Source organism: Cryptomeria japonica, chromosome 10 (assembly GCF_030272615.1).
Source record: "Cryptomeria japonica chromosome 10, Sugi_1.0, whole genome shotgun sequence".
Classification (NCBI taxonomy): domain Eukaryota; kingdom Viridiplantae; phylum Streptophyta; class Pinopsida; order Cupressales; family Cupressaceae; genus Cryptomeria; species Cryptomeria japonica.
Window position 1 is genome coordinate 876,027,883 of NC_081414.1, and position 16,275 is coordinate 876,044,157.

Below are 16,275 nucleotides of genomic sequence, written 5' to 3' on the forward strand. Positions count from 1 at the left end.
TTGGTTTACTTGGGATTTTCTCAATTCTATAGGAAGTTTGTGAGGAACTTTAGTGGCATATGTGCACCAGTCCTTGACACCATAAAAGGAGGCCTTAAAACTAAATTCAAATGGACTAAACAGGATGATAAAGCATTCCAATTATTGAAGCAAGAAGTAGCCACAAAACCCATCCTACTCTTACCTACTTTTGATAAGCTATTCACATTGGAGTGTGATGAAAGTGGAATTGTAGTAGGGGGTGTATTGAGTCAAGAGGGAAGGCCTGTGGCATTCTTTAGTGAGAAGCTTAATGAGGCCAAGAAGAAGTACTTAGCCTATGACCTAGAGTTGTATACACTAGTTCAGTCTCTCAAAAAGTGGAGGCATTACCTACTCCCAAAGGAATTTGTGGTGTTCACAGACAACCAGGCTTTGAGTTACATTAACACTCAAGAGAAGCTTAGCAATAGACATTTGAAATGGATGGAATACCTCCAATCCTTCACCTTCACCATTAAGCATAAAAAGGGGCAACTCAACAAGGTGGCAGATGCTTTAAGCAGGAAGTTGTTGATAGTTCAAGAGTTACAGTTGCAGAGCATAGGAATAGAAGGTTTCAAGGACCTCTATGAAGTAGATGAAGACTTCTCATCAACCTACAAGGTTTGCAAGAAGTTCAAGAATCAATTTCATGGTGAGTATGTAGATTACACTCTTTAAAATGGTCTCTTGTTCAAAGGTCATCAGTTATGTGTTCCTAGAGGATCCATGAGAGAAAACCTCATCCAAGAAAAATACAATGGTAGTCTAAGTGGACACTTTGGAGTCAACAAAAATTTGGATCTAGTATAGAGGTACTACTATTGTCTCAAGTTGCCAAGAGATGTGAGAAAGTATGTGGAGCAATGTGGTGTGTGTCAAAGGGAAAAAGGAGGATCAAGTAATGCAGGCCTCTATCAACCATTACTAATCCCAAATAGGCCTTGGGAATGTGTAAGAACGGACTTTGTAGTAGGACTCCCCAAGACAAAGACAGGCATGGATAGCATATATGTGGTAGTAGATAGGTTTTCCAAGATGAGCCATTTCATTCCATGTAGAACTACACATGATGCTAGCTATATTGCACATCTCTTCTTTAAGGAGATTGTAAGGATTCATGGACTCCCATTAAGCATTGTTTCAGATAGGGACAACAAGTTCATGGGCCATTTTTGGCAAACCTTGTGGAGGAGACTAGGAACTAATTTATCATTTAGCTAAGCTTACCATCCACAAACTGATGGTCAAACTAAAGTCATTAATAGGGTGTTAGGCAACTTGTTGAGGTGTCTAACCAAGGAGTATGGACAGACATGGGATCTAGTCATTCCACAAGCAGAGTATGCCTATAATGATAGTGTAAATAGGACCACTGGAAGGAGTCCTTTTGAGGTTGTCTATGATAGACATCCAAGGGGAGTGTGTGAACTCAGGGAACTTGGTTCCATGGAGATGAAGAGTGGCCAAGCAAAGGATTTCACTCAAACCATCAAGGAGATCCAAGAGCAAGTCAAGAAAGCCATCCTAGAATCTACTCAAAAATTGAAGGCCAAAGTGGGTGAAAGAAGGAGAGAGGTTCAGTTTAAAATGGGTGACTATGTGATGGTCCATCTGAGAAAAGCTAGAATGCAAAGTGGCAAGCCTACTAAACTACAAATGAAGAGGGAAGGAACTTGTATAATTCTATCAAAATATGGTGAGAACACCTACAAGGTTGATCTTCCTTCAGATTTGGCTATATCACCAGTCTTCAATGTTGCTGATCTGATAATGTACAAGGGTGAAATAGCAAGGCAGACTGAAAATCAAGCAAAGGTGTTGCAAGACTTGGTTGTGAATGCCTTACCTCAAGTGAAGTAGACCATAGAAAAGGAGATCTTGGAGTCAAGGGTGAAGAAGTCTACTAGACACCAGGTCTACATGGAGCACCTGGTGAAGTGGGTAGGTCAACCTGTGTCTGAAGATACTTGGGTTGAAGAGAGTAGGTTCAAGAAGCTTAGCATTGATCTGGCTCTTGTCACTCCCATAGTTCCTTACTTTGTTACAAAGGGGGAGTATGGTGTAGGAGCACCCTTAAAAGGGCTCCCACCATTTGATTTTTTTGTGTTCTTGCTTCTTTAAGAAGCCATTGTAAATGTAATAAGAGCCATGAGCTCATTTGTCTTATTTAGATCCTAGCTTAGGTCCTAGGTTCATAAGTCTAGGTTGAGTTTTCTTGTGGAGTAGAGGGTATGTGTGCCTTTGATGTGTTTGGGGTCCTTCTTAGCATGGTGGTGTCCATAGGATAGCCCAATGTGGGCCTAGGAGTCAAGAAAATCAACATTGAGAAATTTGCTCAAAAGTTGCAAAAGTTGCATGACAACTTTTCAAACTTGTCAAGCAACTTTTCCACCTAAAGGTTCAAAAACCTTAGTTAGCATGGAGAACCCTAATTTTGGCACATAGACCAAGGAAAGGGTACTATATGTAGTTGCAAACCCTAAGATGATGGGTTGGATGTTAGTTTTTGTATGGCCCAAGGAAAGTGACTTGACTGTGACTGTAATTTTGTTGCCAGTTGGCACTAATGGAGCAATGAAGGGTTGATAATGGATTTATCTTCAAACCAAAATATTTTGAGAGTCTTATATGGTGTATATACCTTCATTTTGAGCATTTATATTAGGTTTTTTCTTGCAGGTGTTGTGTGTTTGTAAATATTTTGTAAACTTTCTCCTTACTGTCTAGTTTTGGACTGGTTTGTGTCAATGGGTTGACAACTCCTTTCCCCATTGTGAAATCACCATGAAACCATGGGGAATAGGAGTACAGACCCTGTATATTACTTCAAAGCAAGAAGTGCCCTTGAAGATGCAAGGAAGGCATCCAAAGACCCACTCCTAGGTGAGACTAGATAGTGCGTGGCTAGGGAGGGTTGAAGTTGCAGAGGTCTGTGAGAGCAAGGAAGGTCAGAGGAGGATGCACCCTTTGGAGGAGCTATAGAGGGGTGTGTGGAGAACCATTGGTGAGAAGGAGGAGCTTCCACCAATCCAAACAAGGTGGTTAAAACATCAAACCAACACTGTGACCCTGGCAGGCCTAAAAACCCTCTTTAAAACCCTTAAAAACCCCAAAATTCACCTAGGGCAGTGTAGGGACACTTGGAGGCCCAAAAATAGAAAAATATTTGAGCCCTTTCCAAATTATTAGTAGTTATTTTGGGAAATTTCACAAGCATATGCATTGTATGCAAGAGGGAGCCCTAAAAGTCCAGATTGGAGGCCTAATTGGGCACATTCCTTGTAGCCCTATTTTGTAGGAAAAAGGCAAAATAGTGAAATTGGTAAGGGGTTGGAAGGTTGAAACCTCTTGGGGGCACATGAATGGATGGAAAACCATGTTTGAGACCTATCCTATCCTTCCTAGGACCTAGGAGGGTGTGTGACAAGCCAAACCCTTATTAGCCTAAGTAAGGGTTCTTTGTATCTCATGAATAGGTGAGACCTTAGGAGAAGTATTTCAAGTTGTTGGTGGGTGGATTGGGCAAGGTTAGGGGATTCCACAAGTAGGGGAAGTCCTAGAGACCCTAGGGTGTGGTTAGAAAACCTAGTGATCCAAGGAAAGGATCTAAGAGCATAGACTAGGCTAGTCTATCCCATACCCTATCCCATCAGGTATGAACACTTGCACTCCCATCTTGTGAAGATTGGATTTGAAAGAACAAGTGAAGATAATAATATCTACTTGAAATCAAAAGGAGATCAGATTCTTATGTGTGAAGTATTTGTTGATAACATAATTTTTGGTGGAGATGACAAGAAGAGTCATGACTTTGCAGATGAGATGAAGAAGGAATTTGAGATGTCACTTATAGGGGAGATTAAGTTCTTCATTGGACTACAGATTCAACAAATGAAAGATGGAATCTTTATCACTTAGTCCAAGTATGTCAAAGAGGTATTGAAGACCTTTGGCATGGAAGATAGCAAACTAGTTGGTACACCGATGGTGACCAGTTGTAAACTATCAAAGGAGGATGACTCAGCGTTGGTAAATGAGAAGGAATATCGACCAATGATTGGTAAGTTGCACTATGTAGTACATAGCAGACCGGACATTGCACATGTAGTGGGCATTACTGTACGGTTCTAGAAAATCCCAAGAGAATCCCACTTGGTAGCAGTCAAGCAGATTCTGAGATATTTGAAGGGAACCATTGACTATGGATTATGGTATCCATATAGTAATGATTTCAACCTGAAAGTGTTTACAAATGCTGATTGGGCTGGTAATGTGGATGATCGGAAGAGCACAATCGGTGGTGCCTTCTTTCTTGGTGGTAGACTAGTCTCATGGATGAGTAAGAAGCAGAGTTGTATCTCTTAGTCTATAGTAGAAGCGGAGTATGTTGCAGCATTTATGAACTGCACCTAGACAATTTGGATGAAGCATGTATTAAATGGCTTCAAAGTTCCTGTATCTAAAACGGTAAGTATATTTTGTGACAACACAAGTGTAATTAACATCTCCAAGAATCTAGTTTTGGATGCTAGAACCAAGCACTTCGAGCTCAAGTATCATTTCTTAAGGGAGAAGGTTCAGAACAAAGAGGTTGTATTGGAACATGTTTCCAGTAAGGAGCAGTTAGCAGACATATTCACCAAGCCTCTACCAAAGGCTACCTTTACCTATTTGAGAGGTGAATTAGGGGTGCTTCCCCTTCAAGAGGTGAACTAAAGTTGTGTGTTCCACATCAGTCAGGTCTTACATTGATCTTTTTTTTAGGATTGGTGGTTGAAGGATGCTATTCGTTAGGGGGAGTAGCATCGTGGAACATAGATGTGTATGCCTCCACTTTGGCATTGTTGTCAAAGGGGGACAAGATGTGAAGCAGAAAATATATCTGCTATATTGGGGAGAAGATGTGAAGTACAAGCAGAAAGATATCTTTGTATATTGCCATCAATGCCAAAGGGGGATATTGTTGGCATATGTGCAGAGCATGATGACATGATGATTTTGTATGTTGTCATTGATATCAATATGCTGAAGTATGAACCGGTATGTTGTAGTAAGAAAACTAGCAAGAGAACTGGTATGATGATGTAAACTGGTATTTGTGAAAAAGTGAAGCAATATGTTTGTTCAAGGTGGACCGGTATGCTGGAATGAGAACTGGTATATGGAAGTTTTGTATCGAGGTTTCATTTGGCATGACTACTGGTTGGTAGTCTCAGCTTCAGGGTTTCTGATTGATCCATTCCACGATTGTGCAATTCAACCAATGATATCTTGTGATGAGTTAGCATTGTAATGAAGACTAGAAAAGTGCTGCCACATCAGCCTTGTGCGTGTGAAGGATTTCCTTGAGGATCTTGCATGGATATTGATCCTATCTACCTCGAGAATGTGAGAAGTCTCTGTAAATGGTGGAGAGCACATGATGAGTTATCATCTTCCTCAAGCAACAAAGAATGAACGTTGCAGAACATCTTGAGATATGTTCAAGATTGTTGTATTTGATGTAGTGTGATTAAAGATCAAGATTGAATCGACTAGATTGTAAAACCTAAATGTTTAGGGTTTAGGGTTTATGCTACTGACCTATCTGTTTCCTATAAGGTCAATGATGTTTTCCATTTTGAAGTTGTTGGAAAATGGTATGTGTGTCTCCAAGTGAAGAGATACTTGATTCTTTCTAGACCGAAGAAGTATGTTGATACCTATAGAGTGTGATTAAAGATCAAATCAGTGTACTACTTGTTGACTTCTAACCATTTCAGTAGTTGAAAAATCCCTTAACCGGGTAGCTTTAACATGCTTTTGTATAAATCCTTTAATAGGGTGACTCAATTAAATGATTTCTTCAAATCCTCTTGTGAGGTAACCTTTAATAGGGTTCTAACCTTTAACCGGGTATTTAGCCATCCCTTAACTGGGTGATCCCTAACAGGATCAGTTTCTAGCAGAACCTATTGTAAAAGTCTCTAATCAGACTAGGCTCCTAACAAAGTGGACTTCAAAAGAGTTCAAGAATAGCTTGTGGGTATTCATCCCCACTGTGATTTTTCCCAGTCAAGTTTCCACATGAAAAATCAGTGTGTCATGCATGATGTCTTTCATGTGATGGTTTAGTGTTTTATGTCAAAGTGGTAAAACATGTTGAGCTAGCAGTCATTATATTTTTGATGATAGATTACTTGTTTTTGCATAAGGTTGAAGTGGAAATGAGGTATTAGATTGCATGGAAAGCTAAGGGTTACCGGTTTATGTCTTTCACATTCTCACTGTGTTTTACCAGTAGTAATCTGATTTAGACTGGTGTTATTGCTTTCTAGTCAAGTGTTGTGTTTTCAGTCAAACTGGTTTAGGAGAAGTGTTTTTGCCTGTACTAATTCACCCCCCCTCTTAGTACTGGTTTGGTTCTAACCGTTCATCATAAACTCATCATTTACAATGTTGCAATTTTTAGAAGGCAACAAGGATGATTGATCTATCTGATGACACTACCTTTGTCTCATAGGTGCACTCTACATACTTAGTTCAACTGATCAGTGTTGGCTTCACCTATTTATACCTATATCTTCTATACTATGTTCTGCTCCCCTTGTTTTCTTTCACACAGATCTTTTTCACATTGACAACAATATTTTCAGAATGAATTGTATGAATATATTAGCCTTTGGTTCTGGTGCCAAATTTCCCTCCAAAACATCAGATTCAAACATCTGTTACCGCACCATAAATTACTCTCTAGAAATCATTCCAGGAATATTGGTCAAGACAATCGTTCATGCCGATAAGTCTGCCAGTTGAAAAGAGAAGACTGACAGTTTAATTAGATGTCAACTAGATGTTTCCTGGTCTATTGATTGAGACTCCTATTATGTCAGTGTACTGATCAAATTCTGCATAACTGGTTACCTCCTATATACCAGTCTATTATCTACTTACTCAATTATCCTCCTATGTACCGATCTGTTCACTGCTTAGCTAGTTGACTGCCTATGTTTTGGTCTACTCAATGCATAGACAGTCTATACTCTACTTACCATGTCTACATATTGCTAATCCTGTCTATACTCTGCTTAGCTAGTTAACGTCTATATACCGGTATGCTGACTGCTTAGCCGATTTACACTCTGCTTAGTCAATTAACTCACTACCGATAGGAATAAGAACTCTTGTTCTTTACTAGTTATCCTTTACTTCTTTACTGATGGACTATGAAGAATTAGAAGATGATGTTGCCAACAATGATAGCCATTTCATTCACCGATCATACAATATGCACCAGAATGCCAACAAACTCCCCCTTTGGCATTGGTGGCAAACACTACAAAAATGTGTCAGTTTCTAACCCCTGTTTTTGACCCCTATTCCATTCATCTACAACATAATATACAAACTCTACAAAACTTCTCCTTTTGACATCAATGACAAAGACTATACAAAATGATTCATGAAACTAAGCAAAAATTTCTAAGAAATTTTCTTGAGCTTCTTTCAAAGAGGATTCCCACGAAGGCTTTACCTGTTTCATGGTGTTGAAATGTCCATGTAAAATTGCAACAAAAAACCTCCATATCATCGACTATCTTGTAGTTAGGTTCACTTATGAGGTGTCTTGCTTCTTTAACAATCATTTGTATGAAATCAATAATTGGTGCTTGGTAGCACTGTAGCTCTAACAAACAAAGACCTTGTTTGTCCTCTTCTTCTTTCAACCTTTTTATTTCATGATTAAGTAGTTTGACCTTGCCACTAAAAGTTCATGTTGAGTTGGTAAGAGGATCCAAAGAACCTATCAGATCTTGAATTTCTGTTTGAGTCTGAGTTCTTTTATCTTATAGATCTCTAATTAAATTAGTAAAACTTGAAGATTTGACCAATAATTGGCCAACTTCTTGTAGTATATCTTTCACCTCTTTTGTGTGGTTGGAGAGGGGAACTTTTCCAACTAATATTTGTTCCATTAGTTTTTCTCCTCTCTTTGATTCATATTGTCTTACTACAACCTTTTCCAGATCGGTTGCCTTTGAACCTATTGTTGTTACAAGAGTGCCCAATTGAACAATGATGGGTGCATTGTCATCAACAACAATGTTAGGAATTTGGTCTAATAGAATTGTCTTGGCAAATTTGAGAATTATTGCCTTCTTTTTCTTTTCTCTCAATTTAGCCTTTTCAACTTGAATTTTTTAGTTTTTCTAAGCCTTTCATCAATTGCTTGGGAGTCATTTTCTTTATATCAATGACTGATTCTTCCTCTTCTTCCTCCTCTATTTCATCTTCCTTTTCTATAGTCTAAACCTTAGAACTAGCTGTAGTGGTGAGTTTTACTTTCTTCTTTTTACTTTCCATTTCTAAGTCTAACTTCCTCTTTGTCAAAGGATTATCCATCATGGCTTTCTTATCCTCTACTTTCTTCTCTTCCTCTTTGCCTTTTTTTGATAGAATAGGATTTGGTGTCAATGAAGTTTCATGGAGTGTATCTTCATAGGAATGTCTTAAATTGTCACTTCATCTTGATTGGGATGCTTAGTTTGATCAGCTTCCTTCACTAGTGTAGTGTGAACCGGTTGCTCAACATCCTTTGTCAGGTTGGGAATGTCTAACACAACATTTCCTATGATCTCATCAACTGAGAAAACATCAAAACCTTTAGTAGAGCCTTTTTCTTTACCTTTCCCTTTGTCAAGGGCAGTTTCAATCTGATCCTGTTTGTTTACCTTTGATGTTTCTTCTTCAGCTTTCTTTTGCTGATTCATGATTATTTTTGACAAGGCAACACTTTCTTCATGCACTGCTTCAACTTCACCTACAACCACTCTCCCTGTTCTATTTCTTATCTTAAAATGTTGAATGCATGATTTAGCCACTAGTGAATCTTTATCAAGATCTCAATAATGTTGCACTTCCATGAGTGCTTTTATCCTATAATATTTCTCAATAGCTAGAGATGTTTTCCATCTCCATTCAATTTGATCCTACAAATTTGATGGAATTTTTCCATATAATTTGTTGGGAGTTCTACAAAACTTGTGCAAGTTCTAGATCAGGGTTTCTTCAATTTTTCTTTTATCTTCTTCATTACAGAGGGAATATGTTCTCCCAACACTAGGCAAACCTCCATATTATTTGATCCCATGGACCAATTCATCAACTGATGGAGCTATATTTCTTCCACTTCTTCTAACCTCTTTAATTTACACATCTGATTGAGTGTCAATGTTATCATCCTCTTTTACATCCTTTTTGGGCTTCTTTTCAGCCTTTGTATCCACTTTTCCTTCACTCTTCTTCTTTCTGGTATAAGTTACTCCTAGAGATGTATCTTTACTTGGGGAAGATATAGGAGTACCTATGTCCTTTTCTTTTGTATACGTTGTTGGTTTGGTAGCTGCAGTCCCCTTTGGTTTTGTCTTTGACACTTTCTTCTTTTCACCTATTAGTTCTTCATCTTTATTAGGTTTGGCCCCTATTTTTTCACTAGTACCAATGGAGGTAGAAGCACCAAATGATTCACCTCCATATTTTTTGTCAAGAGTATCAATCATTCTTCTTACTTTTCTTTTTATGATTGGCACCTTAAGTTCCCATTTCATTTTAGAGCTTGCCTCCTCACAAGCTCCAAATCTCTTTGCCTTGTGGGCTACTAGTTTGGACAGTAGCATCTTTGCATGAATTTTAACAATATCTTCTGTAACCTCATAACCCATAGGTGGAACCCAAAAGGTTCTGGGTTGAACTGCTTGAATGATGCAATAATTTATCTACAAGAAAGCAAATGTTGTCTTTGTACTTTTACACTATACTGGTCTGTATTCTTTCCCTTCTGTGCATCCTGATTTGAAATTACTTAAAGTATCCCCACATTGTTTCTCCAAATCTATCTCCTAAATCCCTAATCATTTCACCTATCTGAACCATGATAGGTTTTTCTTCAAACCATACTATATTACCCTTACTAGGAAATAAGTTTTTCACATAAAAAAATATACTTATCAATAGTGAGCCATATTTAAAAGATTTCTTCTTGTCCTTCTTGATTCTCTCCATGTTCACCATAACTTGGCTTCTAATCATCTCACAAATATCATTTGTAGCATCCTCCTTGATAATTTGATAGGCAACATGTATGGCACCGCTCGACACACTATTCATCCGATTGGATTGATAGACCCTAGTTGATGGTATGATGAAAGAACAAGGATCCGGTCAACCAATGAGGGGGGGGGTGAATCAGTAGATAGAAAACTGACATTAACTTTTAGCAATCTCAAAATCAACTTCTCAAAGTAAACTTAGAATTATCAATGCAATATTACTGTCAAGATAAAACTATCAAGTTAAACTAGTTGTCTGTTACAATAGATTAACAGTAAACAACTTGAAACTCATAAACATCCAAATACTTTTACTAACATAAGTAAAACTTCATTTCATATTGCTACTAGTTATCATGACTTATCAAAGTGGATTAAGTTGTTAAGCAAATCAACCATAATAAAACATAACCACAAAACATTCACCACTTGACACAATATTTTTAATGTGGAAACCCAAATGGGAAAAACCACGGTGAGATGAGACTCACAAGATAACTATCTAAACTCTTTGGAAGTTCACCCTATTAGGAGCCAATCCTATTAAAGCTTTACAAAAATTCCTATTAAGAATAGATCCTGCTAGGGACCACCCGGTTAAGGGATTGACTATAATACCTTGTTAGAAGCAATACCTTGTGAGGAGTAACCTTGGTAGAGGATTTTAGATCCAATCAAATGGATCACCTAGTTAGAGGATTTGAATAAAACCAAGCTTGTTAGAGCTTACCTGCTTAGGGGATTTCAATCTTCTATAATCATTAGAAAACAACAGGGTTTTGCTAATATGTTTGAATAGCAATACACTTTCTTGTTCAAATCCTTTTCATGCTCCTATATACCTTTACTCAAACTGTAGATACATCATCCAGTTCGGCAAGCACACACTCAACTTAAACTTTGCCAACTCTGAAACTAAACAACTCATCAACCTTATAAACAAATCAAATAGGTTGGTAACACAACACAAACCTAATTCTCTCATAGAGATTACAAATGAGTCGGTTCAAGTATGACCATTGGATTACATAAAAATCTCTACACATCATTCAAGAAAGCCTTGATTGCTCCTTGATCACCACTTCATCGAACTTAGTAACTCATCATGCACTTTGCATTACATGCAATATACTTACTTATTCCCTAGACAAAAACTATTACCTCAACATGCCAAAAACACTTTGAAACTCTCTACATACAATATGCATACATGTCATAATCATTACCGCTCATCATTAAATCATAAACCAATATAACCAATTTACTAAACTTAATCAGATAGGGTTTATCAAATCAATAGGTAGGGTTTACCAGTTCAACTCTCCAATACTTATACCAGTTCACTCCACAAACTTACCTACAGATTACAGTTACTTTCACTAGCTCTTCCTACTGGTTACAAAACAACATTACAATAATATCATTATCAGCTAATTGACATCAATGATAACAAAACATATTGTTAATAGAGTCTTCATATAAATGCCAACATAACCCAACACTACAGAAGCAAATCTTACTTCAACATCCTCAATATGAGTGATTGTCATTACTCTACTGTCACATCGAGATTTGGTTAATCGAGTCACTTCACTTGATGAAATTGTTCTTAGGGTTAGTGCTTCACCAGTTGTGCTAAACCCTATCACTCTTTGAATCACATCCTTTGTGATCTTGATCAATGCTTGAGCTTCCAGCCACAACAATTGATCATGTACTTTGCTTAATACATACCTAACCCAATCAGCATGAAACTGATCGAGAAAATCAATAGCATTTGACAAACCCTTGGTCTTTAGAGGTAAATATTCTTCCTTCAACTGATCATTAACACAAAACCCTTTAAATTCATTTTGAATGAATTTGTCTCCAAGTTCTTCAAGCTTGCAATGGATGTAGGAGCGAATATATTCAACCAATAATACACTGGTCATGTCAATCTCACCAGCTTTCATTGGATGCAACTTAAACTTGGGTTGAGGTTTTTTAATAGCTTCAACCAATATAGGAGTCGATATAGGTACTTCCATGGTGACCTTCAAACATTTTTTCCTCAAACTTGGTTTGAATACCTTCTCCTCAAAAATACCAAACACCGCTATCACTTTGCTTGAACTCTTTGCACAAATATCACTAGCAAGATTTCAGTCGCCTTTTGTCGCACAAGAGCTCGAAAAAAGTCACAAGAAATCAGGGTAAGTGAAATGTATTAAAATTTCCTTATTTATCCATTGAGATTTATCGATGTTATGATACAATAGTTAGTTTTAAAACTTACAACTTAAGGTACACCGATTTACCTTGTACCAGTTGTTTGTTATCGATACCAATACACAAACAATTAAATCACAAGACATTTCTCAAACAAAAACTTTAGGATAACTTTTATGCATCTCAACTATGCAGATAGATATAACCTTATATTGGTTAAGGGGATTCAAGAATAATATTACCATATGTGCTCCCCCTGAGCATTGGTATGCCTAGTTTGAAGAGGAACTGTCATCACCAAAGGATGATGGCTTGGTTTTAGAATGACTTTTTCCTTGTTTTCTTTCTTCCTTCTCCATCCATGTCTTTTTCATTTCATTCATCACTTCTTCAATTGTCTTCTTTCCATTTAGGTCATTTTGCCCTTTCTTCTTGTCAAATTGGTTCTTGTCTTTAGACTGGTTATAGGATCGGTTCCTACATTCTCTGGCTAAGTGACCGATCTTATTGAAATTGAAACATGCCATACTAGTTGTCCTCCATGGTCCTGCATTTTTTCTCTAAATTATTCTCATTCTTCACTTTGCTACAACATGACTAGAATTATCACAGCTGGAATAGGTGGCATTGAACTGATTACTCATTTTATTAGGGCTAATCGATTTGAATGGTGATCTTGATACACTTGACTTGAACATGCATTCTACAATTTTATTTCCATATTTATTGAATGTAAAGCAATATCTATTACATCTTCTTCTATTTGACATGTTGCTAGATTGAGATCTACACTCATAAGAAGTGTGACCATACTTGCGACAATTATGGCAGTAACCATCAAAGGTGAAAGTCTTCTTTTGACTAACCGATTTATTTCTACAGACATCAGACTTATGGCCCAGTTTACCACAATGATTACAAGAAGATTTAGAAAACTTCATACCTTTCACTCCTGAATGGTTCCTTTTATCATCCTTCATCCTTTTGGATTTAGATGATTCTCTAGTTTTTATAGGACCTGTACGAGAGTAACCAAGACCGATTGTTTCCTTTGTTCTTCTCTGAGCTTTCAACTATTCATCTATCTTCTCAAATCTTTCATTGAATTTCCTCAGCTTCTCATTTCTCTTATTTGCAGCTTTCAACTCATTTTTGATTTGTTCAGTCTCTTTCATCTTCTCCATTTCCTTTGTGTTGTCATGCAGATGCTCATGTATGTATTCATTCTCTTGAGTGAGAATTCAGATTTCTTCATCTTTTTCAAACATGATTGCATCATTTTCTCTTAGAGATTCTTCAGCAAGCCTTTTGGCTCTTTTAGCTTTTGTCAGAGCTTCTTCTGTATCTCTTTTCTTTCATTTGCTATCTTGCTAGCTTCTAGCATTTTAGTCATTTTTAGGGCTTGACAGTCATGCTCTCTTTTCAGATTGTTGATTTCTTCAGTCAACTTCTTGTTCTTTTCCATCAGTTATGAGACTACTTCTTCTACTTCTTCTAATCCACTCTATTCAGAGAGTTGATCTATAATATCCTAACTCTCATTTAATTGTAGAGCTAGCTCCTTTCTTTTAGCAAGATATTTTCTTAGTCTCTCTTCCAGTTGAGCAATAATTTCATTTGCTTCATCAATCTGATTTTGATACCAGTATTATTCCATGATCTTTTTCCTCAAGTTGTCAAGCTTTACTTTAGAGGACCAGAGCTCTGATACCAATTGTTATTATTTAACTAGTGACTGAGAGGAGGGGTGACTCGGTTAAAGCAATTTACTCATAATTCAACCAATTAAAATAATTGGTCTACAACTATCCTTTGCATTGTCTTAAACATTATGTAAATCATGAAGGAAGATAACATCATAGAAAAGAGATTTGCATGCACACATACATATCACATATCATAGGTAATTATACATGGAAACCCTTAGTTAGAGGGAGAAAACCATGGTGGGGATAACCCACATTATCTCTTATAGTAGTGAAGAAAGGTGCTCTGTTAAGAGATTACAATTTGTTCTTTCTGAGAAAATCACCTTGTTAGGAGTGACTGGTATCCAGTTAAGAATATCTTAGAAGCTATTAAAGTTCACCTTGATAGAGTATTTTACAACTTCATAATTGAAGTCTCTGTTAAGAGATTTTACATAAAGAACTGGTTAAGGTTCACCCTGTTAAGGGATTTGCAATGCTAAAATTGTTAGAGGCACCTATTTGCCAGGTTTTCACCAAGTAATGATTTTTTTTCTCTTTTTATGATTTTTTTTGTATTTTATATATATATATATATATATATATATATATATATTTTGCATTTTTGAATTAAGATATTTTGAAGAGCTATGTGTAAAACCTTCTAAGGTGCATGTTGTTGATAGGATCTTCCAAAAGTTCCCCATCTGGTGTTGAGAGCTAATATGCACCTGATCCGTAAACTGTTGTTATTACATAGGGACCAAGCCAATTGGGCTCAAATTTCCCTTTCTTTTCTTGGTCTTGTTGATTTCTAGGATTCTCTCTCAATACTAAGTCACCCACCTCAAATGTGTGAGGATTTACCTTGTGATTTTAGCTACGATGATTAAAATTAGTTTGTTGTCATTCATCCAACAGTTCCAGTTCTTGTAAGCAAGAGACCCTGTAGTCTTCATCACATATTATATCGCACAAAGAGACTTGTAAAGATGGTAACTCAACCTCAATAGGAAATATAGCTTCACCACCATAGATAAGTGAATAAGGGGTATCTCTCGTAGGTGTGCAAACACTTGTGCGATAACCGCAAGGTGCGGGGTTAAGTTGGATGTGCAAATTTCAGTTAGCGTTTACGACTATCTTTTTTAGAATTTTGAGAATGGTTTTATTAGATGCCTTAGCTTGAATATTACCTTTGGGGTAGTATGGAGTGGAGAAGTGGTGGGTAATATGGAAGCGATCACAAATTTCATGAACATCTTTATTCTTGAAGGGACATCTCTTATCTGTGATGATAGAAATAAGGACACCATAGAAATAGATAATGTAGTTAAGGATAAATTTTGCAATCTATTTTCCAATGAATTGGATGAGAGGAATGACTTCAATCCATTTTGTGAAATATTCTATAGTAGTGATAATGAATTTATGGCCATTGGAAGGAGGGTGAATCTTGCCTATGAGATTGACTCCCCACTAACAAAAAGGCCAAGGAGTTACAATTGGTTGAAGTTCTTGAGCTAGTGCATGAATAAGGTCTCTATGAATCTGACATTATTTACATTTCTTGACAAACTGATATGAATCATTTTTCATACTAGGCCAGTAGTATCCAGTCCTGATGAGTTTCTTGGCTAAGATCAGACCACTAGAATGGTATTGCATATACCTTCATGAACCTCTAGTAATGCAATTTGAGCTTCATCCCTTTCTAAACATCTAAGATGAGTGTCATCGAGACCTCGACAGTAAAGGGTATTGGCTAAAATGACATAGCGAGAAGATTGGTGGATAAAAGTACGATGTTGATTGTTGGATAGGTCAGGAGGAAGGGTATTGTTGCAAAGGTATGTAAAAATGGCATCGTACCAAGGGGAATCAGGAGCAATGACACATATTATCTCAATAGGAGTGATCTCATATGAGGGGATCAAAAGGTTGTCCACCAAGAACTCATGGAGGGTTTTATTCTGTGGTAGATCAATCAATGAAGCATTAATAGCCATGGCATCTACAACTCAATTTTTTTCTCTTGGGATTTGCTCAAAGATTATCTCTATGAAGTATTTTTTGAAATCATCTACCATTTTCTTATAAGGCAATAGTTTTTTATCTATTTTTGGTAGTCATCATTTGCTTGGAAAATTACAAGTTGAGAATCCCCAAAAACATGAAGTTCTTGGATCTTCCACTGAACCACAATTCGTAATCCTATTGTCAATGCCTCATATTATTCTATGTTATTAGTGCAAGGAAATGAA